This window comes from Micropterus dolomieu, linkage group LG15 (genome assembly GCF_021292245.1).
Source record: "Micropterus dolomieu isolate WLL.071019.BEF.003 ecotype Adirondacks linkage group LG15, ASM2129224v1, whole genome shotgun sequence".
In the NCBI taxonomy this organism is placed as follows: Eukaryota; Metazoa; Chordata; class Actinopteri; order Centrarchiformes; family Centrarchidae; genus Micropterus; species Micropterus dolomieu.
The window spans coordinates 1,540,232-1,551,647 of NC_060164.1; positions in this window are offsets into that span (position 1 = coordinate 1,540,232).

The window sequence follows — 11,416 nt, forward strand, 5'->3', positions numbered from 1 at the left end:
CCCCCCCCCCCCCCCCCCCCCCCCCCCACACACACACACACACACACACATAAAGTAAAGGACATACAAGGATGACCTCCTTTGTCACCTCCATCTAGAGCTACAGTTATCCAGGGAGTTTTTTAGTCATACAAGTGTTACCGTTACTTCTAATTTATCATTCAACTGCCCTAATAATATTCCTTTACAAAGACAAATGGTACATTTCTACTGCAACTGTCAAAATTGCTGATGTCAGGGGAAACAATGTACCTAGTATTTTGGTGATCTGATTGCAATTGAAGAATTAAAGTGTTGGTCAACTGGATGAGAAAGATCTGTCACCCCTGGGGGTTATGAAAGCCTTTCTAAACCCACAAGATAAAATAAAAATGCATTCTTGCTCAACCAAAAATTAGAAACATAAAACCTTTTTTTTCCTGTTCTATCCAAAATGTTAACAATTTGAAGCTACACATGATAGAAATGCATATTTTATTATGGCTTTAGGCAATACAGCAGTGGCCAGATATCACTTCTTGATTTGGTCTAAATATTTGGTGCAAACAATGCAGCTTAGATATAGCAGTGGTTTGGCACTCTATTCAGTATTTCCACACTGTGATTTTCACAGGGATATGAATTTATGTTTATGAAACTGAAGCAGCCAATCATTAAATGTTGCTTTTTAGCAATGCTAGCGGTCAGGCTCTAGGGATGGCAATGTCAGTTGGTTAACTCACCACTTTGGTCCATATTGAAATATTTCAACAACTGTTCAGGGTTCAACATTAATTATTTTTTTTTTCTTTCTGATGGGTCAGAAATCTACTTGCCTGAAATAGATTTTTACTGGCCCCTATACAAATTGTTTTATTTGTTAGTAGTCAAATAGCAACAAGATTAAAGTTATTTGTTTAATCTTTATAAATAATAAACAAAATGAATCAGAACAGGGACACAGGGAGTCATAGATGCGAAGCAACAACATTCTTGAACACATTAACTGTGAGAGATAAATTATAAACTTTGCCTTTACCTGCTGCCATTTTCTTGGGAATAGTGATGATAATAAATTACACCAAAATGATCATTCCTTTTTACCACTTGACCAATCAACCAATTTGGTACAGAGTTCAAGGCTCCAAGAGGATGAGTCTTTGACTTTAATACTGAAATTTTCGCCCTGGGAAAAAAAATTTCTTCACCGGCAAGTTTGAAGTGGATCCTGTATTTAACCGGGTGAGGGCGTTAAGACAGATGATGAGGATTTCAGATTTATTGCAGTTGAGTTTGAGAAAATTCTGTGGCATCCAATACTTTAAGTCGGGGAGAGAGGTGGTGAGGGTGGTGTGGGTGGCTAGGGTGATGGATTTGGAGGAGAGATAAAGTTGAGTGTCATCAGCATATCAGTGAAAATGGAGGTTATGACGGCGGAGCATCTGTTCAAGTGGAAGGATGTAGATGATAAAGTGGAGGGGACCAGGCACTGAGCCTGAGGGACACCATGGGAGACTGGGGTGGTGGAGGACTTGCAGTTGTTTAAATGCATATATTGGTGCCAGGAGAGAACAGAACAGATTATGCCGAGGGAGTACTGAATTATAAATGAGACTATTGCCACACTTTAGATATAGAACAGTTAGACCGTAGAAAGTAACATTACTGTAACTTACTGAATGGATCTTTCAATGTGTTGTTTTCCTGCATTTTTATGTTGCATTATTGTATATTATGGTGGTCACATAAGTTACAGTGACTGACACTGGTGAAGAGGCTGTTTTACCTGAGTATCGGTAAAATGACAATAAATCTAAATTGAACATTACAAAGCAAACATAGCCAGGTCCATATTCATCTAGCTGGCTGCCCCTGCCTTGCAGAGCAAATCGCTCCACATTTGCTTTGTACCGTTACATCATTTCTTGCAGGCTTAAATCAACACTTGGACATAATACCGTTACACAGGATAGTAATATGGGTTGCGTTAGCTGGTGAAGTAATGTGGCATGCCATATACCTACAGCTCGGCATTAGTCAGCAAGCTAACGTTATCTAACTTGAGCCAGCTAAAACACAGGCTTTGCAACTTTGTTAGAAAGTGGAGGTCTCTCCATGACTCACATGCCTTTCCGATGTCGACGCCGATCTGATTCTCATTTGGCCAGAGCTCATATACTTACGTGGAGTGTGTGTCTGAGTCTGTGCTGTGCTGGGAGCCGGTCGTTTTTTCGGTGTTAGCGGACTACATTTTATTAGTTGCATGCTGTCATTGTGTGTACAGTTCAGAATCTATAGGCTAGAGGCTCGGGAGCATGCATGAATGTCACAGCCTACATAAACCAATGGAGACCAACCCAATTTCTTCACGTATCAAGCACCATAGTGGCTGTTTCGAGCAAGGCGAAGCAAGGTAAGGCAAGTTCATTTAGCACATTTCAACAACAAAGGAATTCAAAGTGCTTGACATACATAAAAGCATTAAGCATTAAGCGACTGAGAATACAGGCGAATGGTTAATTTTTATGTGAGGTATGTTACAACCTGTTCACAAATAGGCATTTAAAATTAGATTAATTTCATTTAAAAACTACATAGAGGCGCTAGAACAACTTAACATTTGATGTCAATGTTGTTGTTGTTTCCACTGCCCCCAAGTGGCCAAGTAAATCAGTTATTGCAGGTTCAACTGAACAAAGTAACAAAGCTTGCCTTTCCCTACAGCCTACCCAATTTCAGGCTGTGTTAAATCCAGTGTGGGGTCATGCCTTTGTTCCAGTACTAGCAACTATATAGATGTTGGTTTGGGTTCTTAAAGTATGTATAGATGTGGCATGTTATACTCTCCTGGTAAATTAATATATAAAAAGAATATAAACAAGCAGCTGGCATTTATTTACACCCATCCCAGGCCAGCAGAGAGAAGTAGCAGTGTTTGTGAGAGAATTTGTCTTTGGATGTGCAAGATGTCACTGATTAGTGCTCAAACACGTGGATGTTGATGGCCGTCAAATGCACTATTAATATTTGTAATCGCATCTTTTCCAGCTTTTGCAACTTTAGCACAAGAGAACATTTCCTAAAAATCAATACGAACCGATGTCAGATTATTTCATATAACAGTGGAGAATGCACTTGTGGTGTCACCCGAATAGACACACATAACCTTACAAACTTCACTGGTACCACATTTTTTTTCTTGGTCTCTTTTTGCTTCTGTTGCTGTCTCTTTTTATCTCCTTCTCTCCCTTCTCCACCCTCCCTCCATCTCTCTGGTGCCAGGCCTGAGCTTGGTGGAAGAAAAACTGAAAAAAAAAGAAAGAGAGTGAGAAAAAGAGGGAGAGAGAGGGAGATCTGATTTCCATTCCATGTTGGATCACTGTAGTGGAGTCTAAAACCACAGAGTGCGCTGGCACTGGACAAAGAGGCTGGATTCAATAAATATGTGGACTAAGCTCTCCTATTCAGACCCTGCAGTATTGAATTCCTTATTTAGGTCATTTAGACTGGGCAAAATTGATACAGTATGCAGCTCAAATCTATAGCTCCATTTTTTCCTTCTCCGTCTCTCTTTCTCTGTCTTTGCCCTTCTAAATAAAAAAGAGATGAGAGGGAAGCCAGTGTGTGTGGGTGTGCAAGAACGGCTGCGAGTGAAAGAGTTGCAAAAAAAAGGGGGGGGGGGGGGTTCATTTCCATGCATTATTGTGAATGTTTGTGTATTTTGTCAATAATGACAAAGAGAATAGAGACTAAGAGAGGCAAGAAATTAGACAGGGGGCATGAGAAGTAAAAACAAATTGAATGAAAGAGATTGAAAAAGTGAGTGTATTGAGAGTCAAAGTGTGTGTGTGGGTGTGTGTGTGTGTGTGTGTGTGTGTGTGTGTGCATGAGAGAGAGAGAGAGAGAGGGGTGTATTTTGACATTTTATTAGAGTCTCAATGAGGTCTGCACTAGACAATGCTCTCCTGCCTCCTCGCTTAGCCTGATCTTAATTGGCCATTAGATTGAAAAATAGCCTATACCTCCTCTACTCCTCCTCCTCCTCTGTTCTCCTCCTCTCTTCTGGAGTTTCAGAGCTGATTAGACCTTTGATTTACTAATAAACACAAAGAAACAGATTAGTGGCGGGGCTGAGGCAGCATCAGACGTGCTTAGTTATGTCTAGAATAGGAAAACACCAGCCAAGGCCTTAACACTCACTGAAACCTGATTCTGATTTTAGTTGAAAGTATTCTATTTTTAATTTAAAGCTGTCTTAACACTAAAAATATTGCTGACAAAAGACATGCTTTTGTGTGCCTGGAATAGGGATAAACCAGTCTTCACAGCAACTGGAAACTCATCTTAATGTTCTATCAGAGATTTTTTGACACTGTGAATTGCTGACAATATGACAAAATCAAAGTGTTTTTTGGAAGTTGTAAGTTCCATTCTTTCATGCCAAGCCACCCTAAAGCTTAGACCTGACCTGCCGGGTTTTTTGTTTTGTAGCCCTTATCTTCCCTAGCGGCAGAGGACATGCCTGCTCTATCTTTTTTTCCCCCTGCAAAACTCATACTGGGCTCTTATGATAAATAAGACATTACCCACAATGAGAGGAACTCAATCAGTGCTTGTGTTGGCTGAGAGTGAGAAAGACAGGGATAATTACTCACTAAATAGGCAATCATCGAGGTGGTGCCCACACAATCAAGCCTGCATGTGTATTTGGGGAGCTTCCACAGAAATGCCAGGCTTTTGCCTGGCATTTCTGTGGAAGCTCCAGAGCAATAAAGCAATAAAGTAGGCGAGCGCTGGTCCCAGCGGGCTAATAGTGTAGCCTGGGTCACAGGTAGGGTTTGGAACTGAAATCACATGTCCACTGCAAAGTGGAAGGAAACAACGCTGTGTCAGGAGTGATGGAAGAACACTGAGTGCGCTCACATAATTTATTCTAAGCAGAAACTGAGTTGCTATATATATATATTCCCTGTTGGTTTTTTTGGTTTTTTTTCTTCTCTGACAACTTCTGGAAATTTGTTTGCTTTTGTGGTTTCGGAGGGATTTCTTTGAATCATGAATTTCATTTGACCAGATTAGCTACTAAACTGAAAAAAGTAGATAACCAAAGGTGGAAAGACATCTAGCTCAAGTACAAGAACTGTGCAAAGTTATGTGCTCTGAATCTAAATGTTGCTGATCTTTGCCATAGCTAAAAAGGCTAGCAAGTCAAGTGAAATCAACCAGGCAAACGCAAAAATATTAATATAGATTGTATATGTGTGTAAGTGTGTGTGTGTGTGTGTGTGTGTTTGTAAATTCATAGTCAAACCCAGTAATAATGATGTTGGCCATTTGCAGTTAAAATTGTGTCTAAGTTAAAACTGATTGTAAATTAAAAACACATTAAGACTATATGCAGCTAATTAAAAAAAACTCACTTTTAACCCTCTAATGCATGAATTATTAAAAACATCTAGATTTTATAAAGATTATTTTTATTACTCAAAATTGACCTAAATTACAAGTCCGTTAAAAAATGCCACACCTGAAAAAATCTTCTTTACAGTATGTGAGTACAATACTTATTCTTATTTCATGTAAAGGCCACAAAGCAGTTAAATGTTGCCATTTAATGCTGTAATATGCACCTTTGCATTTGTATTTTTTTTCATATGTTTGTTAAATGTCTGTTTTATTATAATATGATACAATTCATCACATCTCTGAAAATGTAGATATACTAGCAGGTTACAGAAATCACACTTAATGCAATCTGACTCTACTGTTGCATGACGTCAAAATACGTGGACTGTTGGTTTTTGGTGTATAAAATACATTTTACTACTAATTTTTTTTATAAAACATAAACATAAACAACACTACTGTACTTACTATTTTTTTTTTTCACCTTGATTGACCTCCTTGAACAAAGGGTTTTCACAGATATGCCTGAGGCATTTAGCACATGGCCATCACAGTCGGCCATCTTGGATTGATGAGGTCATCAAGCAGTAAATATCTGGAAAACAAGAGAGTAAATGTTGCTATCAATCAACTGACACTGTCCTCAAATGACTTGGAGAACATAACCATGATATATTAACCCAAAATGGAGTTAAAATAACTGTCCACAAATGTGGACACCATGCATGGAAGGGTACATTTAGTCCAGTTTAGTTTTTAAGTTTATTATGTCGTTTCAGCTGCACCACAATCAGCTTTACTCAGAAATATTCACATCATCTCCAACATGATAACTGTGATAAGAATATTCAGTGTGACTAATCACAACAAATAATTGTTCATTGACCAGTTACAGCTTTGTACAGATTTATTTGATTTAAACAGGGATTAGCCTACTGCAGTAATGGAGCCCACAGCTGCCTTCATGTCCACAGATTCAGACTGTTATACAGAAGGACAGTGTAGCCTATAGATTTTGTTCTGAGCTTAGGATGAATCCATGATGTCCAGAGATCGCCGTCTCTGTCCTTACATCGATGACAGATTGATCATAAAAGCTGTCATGTTAAAGATCTAACCAGGAATAAGATGTTTCTAAAGATGTAAACTTCTGCAAACAACTGCGTTCTGTGTGTGCTTTGATATCAGCTGGATGAATGAGGAAATGAAACGGTGTGTCAGACAGCTGCTTCAGGCTCCGCAGGTGGGGAGGAGTCAGAGAGAAACTCAGAGTTCATTTAACAGAGTCAGTTACCATGGGAACCGACACCGAGTTTAAGTTAACCCTCTTTCTGGATTGGAAATGGAATGGAATTTATTCTGCTGTCCCTGAGAGGCCAAATAAATAAATAAAATAAAATAATTTCTACTTTAAAATTGTGCAACAGTTACATTTCTAGAATATGTTTGAAAAAAAAAAACTTGTACACAACAAAACCCTCTAACAAATGCTTCATAGCGTAATGACTTCTACCATGTGTGCATGTGCTTTACAATCAACTTAAGTCATATGTGAATGACACTAGTTTACTAAAACCATGACCATAGCAATGTTTTATTACAGGCTTGTATGAAACAACCTTTATTCCTAATTCTCCTGTTCTGTAAGTATATTTATCACATTTGAGTATAACAACTCCCTGTTGTCTTATGTGCTCCCGTTTCAATGTGCTGTTTATGCTTTTTACTGGTAATGCAAACTCAACACTTTCTTCATGTTTACCTGTTGCCTTGATACATTCAGAATGATTTATCCCAGATGTTTCTCATTAAAATCCTCCCAGTGGCTCAAAGGGCATAATATATTCCTTTGGTAGGATTTTAATGTAAAACACATGCAGAAATTGTTAACTTTCATTAGAGTTGTGTAACACAGATCAAGTTAACGGCAAAGTAGATCTGATTGGAATTAATGAATGAAAACAGCATTTTTGTTGGAAAAAGAGCAGGGTAGCAGAGTGGTGAGTATGACTTGACTTTGTTGTTGTACTGATTGATTTTGTGCTGATGGAAAGTACATTTGGCGGGGCAGGGAGGGGGGTAATGGTGTATGCGTTGGTAGGAGGCATTATCATATATTGATATCTGTACCCAGTGTTGGCAGCACAAATACATTTTGGTCAAGAAACTTTGTTTGTTTGTTTACATTGAAATTAATTTTTATTTAGAATACAGCATGTCCATTTAATCAACAACAAATAGTGCTTAATTACTTTGGCTAAAATATGAATCTATCAAACGCAGACTGAATGTCTGCCTTGAACAGATATTTAAGTGCATGCAATTTAATGACAATATCTGAATTGAAAGCATATTTGCATACTGTAATATACATTATTACTTAGCAATTACTTATTGGAATCACGCCAGAGAAGACACGCTCCTCAATGTTGGGGGGTGGGGGGGGTGGATGTAACTAATTTAACTCATCAAATTTGGCATGAACACATAATTCACTAAATGGTTATCGATTTAACTGAAGCTGTATCAGCAAGCTGTATACCTTCATATAGTATGTATAGTTAACAGTGACAATGCCGATAAAGTTTTCATTTTTGTTGTCAAAACTGATGACACAGAAAAACCACAGCTCAAAGGTTTGCAAGGCAAACACATGGTAATAACACATGGGTGCCAATGATGCATTTACAATATTTTTCTTCATTCTAATAAATATTGCTTTGAAAACTTGCTTCCAGCAGACAGCATTTACATACTGAGATAAAGTTTTCCATACAGCCAGAATGATATGCTATTCATGTATTTTCTACCCCCCCCCCCCACCTCCCCAGTTTGCCTATTTATGTTTGCTATTATGAGACATACTGTCAAATCTTCAGGAATGATTTGATATAGCCCTCGGCAACTACATGTTTACATTTGCTGCACCACATTCTGTATCTGTCTGTGTGTGCATACGCTCAACATTCTCTGTTCTGTTTGTGAGGCTAGCTTGTCTCATAGGTTGTTAAACAGGTGATTAATTTCACAAGGCAACGCATTTTAAACTTTGATGGCTGGGAAATCCTTGGGTTTATATAGAGCATCATTGTGGTAAATATAACTCATATTGTGTGTATGCGTACATTTGTGTGCGTCTGTGTGTACATATGTGACCTGGTGATACTCAATACACAAGACCTCGAATAAACTGGAGCAAGAGTCTGCTATACCAAAAATATAGATGTTATTGACAATGCATGAAATAAAAGACTAGTCTCCATTCAACTAGGTGGCAGCAAGGGAGTTTCGTTACAAAGCCTAAATGCAGACCATAATAAAGAATGGATGGGGTAAACTGTATAGTTAAGCCATAAATCCAAAACAGTAAATTAACAAAAGTAAAAGTAAACAATGTGGGGGAAGACTGCGCTATCAGGGAGCTTAGTGTGTAGAGTAATGCATAAATGGCTCACCAGACATGAAGAATCTAACAAATAACACGTTTTTAAAAATCTTTAATTTAATACTATGAGCTGAAAGAAAAATTTCATGGTTCTACAGTTTCACCATTACAATCATTCTTTAAACATATTTTTTTAAAAGGAAGCCTAACAAATCTAACACCAAACAAAAGGCTGGTGTCTTTCTCAGGTGTTTGTCTCACAAGAGAGGCCAAGGTTAGCTTCACGCCGCTTTTTCTAGAATCTGCCACATGCCTGGGTCCTAGTGCTAGACCGCTTTTGCCTTACCTTCCACATACAGATGAGTGCCGATTTATCCTTTCTTATTGAAAAATGCTACCTTGCAAATTGATAACATCTAACCCTAACCCTACCCCTAACCAACAGACATGCAAAGAACTGCCAAGTAGCACATCTCGATAGTCTGTGTGCTGAAGTCTTGCTACAGAAACTTACAGCATACTGAAAAGAGACATTGCAGTTGATTTATGCAAATTTGAAGCAATTTCTAATTGGTTATTAGACATGATAACAATCAATACTCATTGACTCATTGTCAGTTGTGGGGCTCTGACTCCCTTTTGTCAGTATTCACACAAATTGTCAGACAAGTTCAAATTATAAAATATAACACATAATGTTTCAAAACATCAAAGGACATGTACTAGATTAGATTAAACAGGGACAGATCTAACACTTTAAAATGTAAGACCATTTCTTTTCTTTATTTTTTTGTTTGTGGGTTCCAATTTGAATGTTAGCACTGTAACTGCAGCAGCGGTCTTGGTTGTCTGATGCACAGCTCCCCGCACCCTCCCCGTAATTTACCAGGTGCAACCAGACAACAACTTGTTGGGATTTTCACACTTTATGTTGAAGGAGCCATTGACACCCACAGTCTCTGTTAGAGGCATTAGCTAACTAGTGAGTATCTATGTAGTTTAAAAATTTTCAATTGTAATTTTTTCTCAAATCGTGTCGGTGACCTATCTTCACCTCAGTGGCAGGGGACCAGGCTTTTATTTGGGGTTATAATAGAGACATGCTTTAATTTCTTCATATAAGCTGTTATTGATTACAAGTAATTCCAACCCACTCATATGAATATTGACTTTCATGTGGGAATATACTGTATGTGGATTTTTGAAAGATCTATTAAACTTTAACCAACTTTGAATTGACTTATATGCATTATACAACATAGATGGAAAACCTTACACAGTTAAAGTATTTTTTTAAAAATGCTATTTACTACATAAGCATAGAGTACCACAGAATGTATGGTACAGTAGCGCAGGTACAATCTTGTGGTAAATGTCCCAAAATACCAGACTACCTCTCCAGTACAATAGGAATTTACTACAGTAGGGTGTTGTACAGTACAACAAGAACATGAGATAGGCTACTAATACCACATAAATTGTATGGTATTTTACCACAGAACACTTTTGAATAATCATTTTCTTAAACAATAATAAGCCCATGTTAAGGAAAACAAACAGAAAGACGACAAAATTACAGAGTCGTCGGTTCTATGGCTGGTGAAAGTACAGATTGTACTTCCGCATTTCTTGTCTGGACAGTGGAATTGAGAGAGGGGTGGCTCGTTACCTCTCGAAAATCAAAACATCTTTCCCAAAGTCAACATGCTCCCACTGGCAATGCTCCTGTAGATATGGGAGAACACAGTGTTACAGTTTTTCTCAATTGCCTGAACACTATAGCCAGGCTATTGAAACCATAACTCAGTTTTTGGCCTACGCCAAGTGGTCCTTGAGAAAACACTAACATTCAATGCTGTTCACTCAAGTCAGCACAGGTTGAGCTCAGTTAGCACACAACTACCCAGGTGGAAACACAAACAGTCAAAATTGATAAAACACCAATCAGAACCTGCTATAGACAGATAAAAGGGCCAGAATCAGTTCATTCAGTTTTGGAACAATGGATCCAGAGAAATCTGAACAAAGACATAGAGGACACCAGAGAGGAGGAGGAGGAAGATGAGGAGGAGGAAAAGCAGTATGGAGAGGAGGAAGAGGTGAAGGAAGAGGAACAGTAGGAGTTAAAGGAGGAGATGGGATAGGAGGAAGATGAGGAGTAGGAGGAGGCGGAGCAGGAGGTGGAGAAGGAGGAAGAGGATTAGGGAGAGGAGGAGGAGGTGGAGAAGAAGAATCCCAGACCAAAGACAGGACGCTGGGGCAGAATATTTTATTGTTTGGTGTGTTGTACTGTACAGCACACTAAGGAATAAATATGTGAAAATGTTTCCATTTGTTATTTCTTTTGTTGTGTTCATCATGTGAAAAGGTTTTTGAGGGGGGAACCACAAGCAACATTACTGATAATCAGTTTTTGACATTTTTTTGACAAAAACATGAAAGATTTCTGGGCTGGGCTAAGCCCCCAATGTTTCAAGAGCCTGGAAACGCTGCGTTACACAAAAGCTTTGGGCCGAATATGGATAAGGTAGTGCTTGAGATATTTTTTAGGATCCTGAAAAAAAAGACAACTAGAACAATCAACTAAAGTCAGCTGGGTTTTGTTACTAGCACGGCAACGTTACAATGTGACAACAATATGCGTTT